The following is a 6,000-nucleotide window of genomic DNA, read 5'->3' as shown; positions in this document are numbered from 1 at the left end:
AACAGAGCAAAACAGAACCAAACAGAGCAAAACAGAGCCAGCAGAGCAGCACAGAGCCAAACAGAGCCATAAAGAGCCAAACAGAGCCAAACCAAGCCAAACAGAGCAAAACAGAGCCAAACAGAGCAAAACAGAGCCAAACAGAGCGAAACAGAGCCAGACAGTGCCAAACAGAGACTAACAGAGCAGAACAGAGTCTAACAGAGTACAACAGAGCCGAATACACCAAACGGAGCACAACAGAGCCAAACAGCGCCAAACAGAGCCAAACAGTGCCACACAGAGCCAAACTGAGCAAAGCAGAGCACAGAGCCAAACAGATCCAAACAGAGTCAAACAGAGCCAAACAGAGCCAAACAGATTCAAAGAGAGCCAAACAGAACACTACAGAGCCAAACAGAGCCAAACAGAGCCAAACAGAGCCAGAAAGATCCAGACAGAGCCAAACAGAGCCAAACAGAGCACAACAGAGCCAATAAGCCAGAGAGCCAAGAAGAGCCAAACAGAGCCAAAAAGAGCCAAACAGAGCAAAACAGAGCCAAACAGAGCCAAACAGGTCCAAACAGAGCCAGACAGAGCCAAAAAGAGCCAAACAGAGCCAAACAGAGCCACAAAGAGCCAAAAAGAGCCAAACAGAGCCAAATAGAGCAAATCTGAGCCAAACAGAGCAAAACAGAGCCAAACAGAGCCAAACAGATCCAAACATAGTCAGACGGAGCAAAACAGCGCCAAACAGAGCCGAACAAAGCACCACAGAGCCAAACTGAGCCAAACAGAGCCAAACAGAGCAAATCAGAGCCAAACAGAGCCAGACAGAGCCAAGCAGAGCTCAACAGGATAAAACAGAGCCAAACAGAGCCAAGCAGAGCAAAGCAGAGCCAAACAGAGCAAAGCAGAGCCAAACAGAGCCAAACAGAGCAAAACAGAGCTCAACAGTGCCAAACAGAGCCAAAAAAAGACAAACAGAGCTAAACAATGTCAAACAGATCAAAACAGAGCCAAACAGAGCCAAACAGAGCCAAACAGAGCAGGACAGAGCCAAACAGAGCCATACAGAGCAAACCATAGCCAAATAGAGCAAACAGAGCCAAACAGATTCAAACAGAGCTAAACAGAGCCAAACAGACCAAAACAGAGACAAACAGAGCAAAACAGAACCATACAGAGCAAAACAGAGCCGAACAGAGCCAAACAGAGCCAAACAGAGCCAAACAAAGCACCACAGGGCCAAACAGAGCCAAACAGAGCAATGCAAAGCCAAACAGAGCCAGACAGAGCCTAACAGAGTCAAAAAGAGCCAAACAGAGCACAACAGAGACAAACAGAGCCAAACAGAGCAAGACAGCCAAACAGAGCCAAATAGATCCAGACAGAGCCAAACAGAGCCAAACAGAGCACAACAGAGCCAAACAGAGCCAAAAAAGAGCTAAACAGAGCCAAAAAGGACCAAACAGAGCAACACAGAGCCAAACAGAGCCAAACAGGACCAAACAGAGCAACACAGAGCCAAACAGATGCAGACAGAGCCAGACAGAGCCAGACAGAGCCAAACAGAGCCAAACAGAGCAAAACAGAGTCAAACGGAGCAAAACAGTGCCAAACAAAGCAATGCAGAGCCAAACAGATCCAAACAGAGTGGAACAGAGCCAAACAAAGCACCACAGAGCCAAACGGAGCCAAACAGAGCCATACAGAGCCAAACAGAGCAAAGCAGAGCCAAACAGAGCCAAACACAGCTCAACAGTGCCAAACAGAGCCAAATAAAGACAAACAGAGCCAAACAGAGTCAAGCAGATCAGAACAGAGCCAAACAGAGCAAAACAGATCCAAACAGAGCCAAACAGAGCCAAACAGAGCAAAACAGAGCAAAACAGAGCCAAACAGAGCCAGACAGAGCAATGCAAAGTCAAACAGAGCCAGACAGAGCCAAACAGAGTCAAAAAGAGCCAAACAGAGCACAACAGAGACAAACAGAGCCAAACAGAGCACGACAGAGCCAAATAGATCCAGACAGAGCCAAACAGAGCCAAACAGAGCTAAACAGAGCCAAACAGAGCCATAAAGAGCCAAACAGAGCCAAACAGGACCAAACAGAGCAACACAGAGCCAAACAGAGCCAAACAGATCCAGACAGAGCCAGACAGAGCCAAACAGAGCCAAACAGAGCAAAACAGAGAAAAACAGAGCCAAACAGAGCAAAACAGAGCCAAACTGAGCCAAACAGATCCAAACATAGTCAAACGGAGCAAAACAGAGCCAAACAAAGCAAAACAGAGCCAAACAGATCCAAACCGAGCCAAACAGAGCCAAACAAAGCACCACAGAGCCAAACTGAACCGAACAGAGCCACACAGAGCCAAACAGAGCACAGCAGAGCCAAACAGAGCCAAACAGAGCCAAACAGAGCTGAACAGTGCCAGACAGAGCCAAAAAAAGACAAACAGAGTCAAGCAGATCAGAACAGAGCCAAACAGAGCAAACAGAGCCAAACAGAGCCAATCAGAGCCAAACAGAGTCAAACAGAGCCAAACAGAGCCAAACAGAGTGAAACAGAGCAAAACAGAACCAAACAGAGCAAAACAGAGCCCAGCAGAGCAGCACAGAGCCAAACAGAGCCATAAAGAGCCAAACAGAGCCAAACCAAGCCAAACAGAGCAAAACAGAGCCAAACAGAGCAAAACAGAGCCAAACAGAGCGAAACAGAGCCAGACAGAGCCAAACAGAGACTAACAGAGCAGAACAGAGTCTAACAAAGTACAACAGTGCCAAATAGACCAAACGGAGCACAACAGAGCCACACAGCGCCAAACAGAGCCAAACAGTGCCACACAGAGCCAAACTGAGCAAAGCAGAGCACAGAGCCAAACAGATCCAAACAGAGTCAAACAGAGCCAAACAGAGCCAAACAGATTCAAAGAGAGCCAAACAGAACACTACAGAGCCAAACAGAGCCAAACAGAGCAAAACAGAGCCAAACAGAGCCAGAAAGATCCAGACAGAGCCAAACAGAGCACAACAGAGCCAAACAGAGCCAAGAAGAGCCAAACAGAGCCAAAAAGAGCCAAACAGAGCAAAACAGAGCCAAACAGAGCCAAACAGGTCCAAACAGAGCCAGACAGAGCCAAACGGAGCACAACAGAGCCAAACAGAGCCACAAAGAGCCAAAAAGAGCCAAACAGAGCCAAATAGAGCAAATCTGAGCCAAACAGAGCAAAACAGAGCCAAACAGAGCCAAACAGATCCAAAGATAGTCAAACGGAGCAAAACAGCGCCAAACAGAGCCAAACAGAGCAAAACAGAGCCAAACTGATCCAAACAGAGCCAAACAGAGCCGAACAAAGCACCACAGAGCCAAACTGAGCCAAACAGAGCGAAACAGAGCCAGACAGAGCCAAGCAGAGCTCAACAGGGTAAAACAGAGCCAAACAGAGCCAAGCAGAGCAAAGCAGAGCCAAACAGAGCAAAGCAGAGCCAAACAGAGCCAAACAGAGCAAAACAGAGCTCAACAGTGCCAAACAGAGCCAAAAAAAGACAAACAGAGCCAAACAATGTCAAACAGATCAAAACAGAGCCAAACAGAGCCAAACAGAGCAAGACAGAGCCAAACAGAGCCATACAGAGCAAACCATAGCCAAATAGAGCAAACAGAGCCAAACAGATTCAAACAGAGCTAAACAGAGCCAAACAGAGCAAAACAGCACCAGACAGAGCAGAACAGAGCCGAACAGTGCCAAACAGAGCCAAACAGAGCCAAACAAAGCACCACAGGGCCAAACAGAGCCAAACAGAGCAATGCAAAGCCAAACAGAGCCAGACAGAGCCAAACAGAGTCAAAAAGAGCCAAACAGAGCACAACAGAGCCAAACAGAGCTAAACAGAGCAAGACAGAGCCAAACAGAGCCAAACAGATCCAGACAGAGCCAAACAGAGCCAAGCAGAGCACAACAGAGCCAAACAGAGCCAAAAAGAGCCAAACAGAGCCAAACAGGACCAAACAGAGCAACACAGAGCCAAACAGATCCAGACAGAGCCAGACAGAGCCAAACAGAGCCAAACAGAGCCAAACAGAGCAAAACAGAGCCAAACAGAGCAAAACAGAGCCAAACAGAGCAAAACAGATCCAAACATAGTCAAACGGAGCAAAACAGAGCCAAACAAAGCAAAACAGAGCCAAACAGATCCAAACAGAGTGAAACAGAACCAAAGCACCACAGAGTCAAACTGAGCCAAACAGAGCCATACAGAGCCAAACAGAGCAAAGCAGAGCCAAACAGAGCCAAACAGAGCCAAACAGAGCTCAACAGTGCCAAACAGAGCCAAAAAAAGACAAACAGAGCCAAACAGAGTCAAGCAGATTAGAACAGAGCCAAACAGAGCCAAACAGAGCAAAACAGAGCCAAACAGAGCCAAACAGAGCAAAACATAGCCAAACAGAGCCAAACAGAGTGAAACAGAGCAAAACAGAGCCAAACAGAGCCAAACAGAGCCAGACAGAGCAAAACAGAGACTAACAGAGCACAACAGAGCCTAACAGAGCCAAACAGAGCCAGACAGAGGGAAACGGAGCCGAACAGAGGCAAACAGACCAAACAGAGCACAACAGAGCCAAACAGAGCCAAACAGAGCCAAACAGAGCAAATCAGAGCCAAACAGAGCCAAACAGAGCCAAACAGAGTCAAACAGAGCCAAACAGAGCCAAACAGAGCCAAAAAGAGCTAAACAGAGCCAAACCGAGCCAAACGGAGCAAAACAGAGCACAACAGAGCAAAACAGAGCCAACCAGAGCAGGACAGAGCGAAACGGAGCAAAACAGAACCAAACAGAGCAAAACAGATCCCAACAGAGCAGAACAGAGCCAAACAGAGCCAAACAGAGCCAAACAGAGCAAAACGGAGCCAAACAAAGCAAAACAGAGCCAAACAGAGCCAAACAGAATCAAACAGAGCAAAACAGAGCCAAACAAAGCCATACAGCCAAACAGAGCTGTAGACCTTTATGACTCTATGACTCCATAAACTCCAATGGCCAGCTTGTTTCACTAAGTGCAGTGAATCTGACCTTCCCATCATAGACACAACTTTCCAACAAGTTGATAAACTGCAAACAACATGGATACACCCCAAATTGAAACATCGGCACATGCTGGGCTTCAATAGAGAGACCTCAAGGTCAGGCACTCTACCCGCTGTCTTAGAGGTGCTGAGTGGTGGTCAGACTATTAGCTTCTCAGGAGCATCATGTCCTTGAAGAAAATAGCTAAAGCGCTGTGACAGAGTCAAAACACAAAGGAACCTAAATGACCTGGCCAGGGGACAGGAACAAAACAAAAATTAGTCATAGAGTTTACTGGTATTCCAGAAGATAACAGAGATATTGAAGATTCTTGGAAGGGATGAAAGGATGTCACTGATAGCACTGCATCTGAAGCCCTTGGGTTCGTCAAACGGAAGCACCAAGGTTGGTAAAACAATGCACCAGCTCTGACCTCTTGGGCCACAATTTCAACCCTTCCCCAGTCTCAGCTATTATGTTCCTGTGTCTCAACCAATTTCCTTTCCATGGTGCTGTATTTTCTGTTATACCAAAAGCCTGACATTTTCAAGCTGCTTGTGAGACAACTCATCAAATTTAATTTAAAATCTATATTTTTCATAATCTGGTTTATCATACTCTCTCTTCTTCAACAAGGGTGATACATCTGTCACTAGGCATATGGTTAAACCTCATTTGCAATATTATGCACAGTTCTGGACTCCATATTACAAAAAGGATATATAAGCATTGGGGAAGATGCCGGAAAGATTTACAAGGATGACCAGAACTGAGCAGAACAGAAGTCTGAGGGGTGACCTGATAAAGATTTTTAAAATTAGAAAAGGTTTTGATAGAGTAGACATAGAGAACCTGCATATAAGTCCAAAACTTGGGGGCCATATATATAAGATAGTCACTAATAAATCCAATCAGGAATTCAGGAGAAACTTCTTTACACAGAGAGTG

This window comes from Cetorhinus maximus, chromosome 13, assembly GCF_964194155.1.
Source record: "Cetorhinus maximus chromosome 13, sCetMax3.hap1.1, whole genome shotgun sequence".
Taxonomy (NCBI): domain Eukaryota; kingdom Metazoa; phylum Chordata; class Chondrichthyes; order Lamniformes; family Cetorhinidae; genus Cetorhinus; species Cetorhinus maximus.
The sequence above is the reverse complement of the archived record's forward strand: the minus strand, read 5'-3'. Positions refer to the sequence as shown.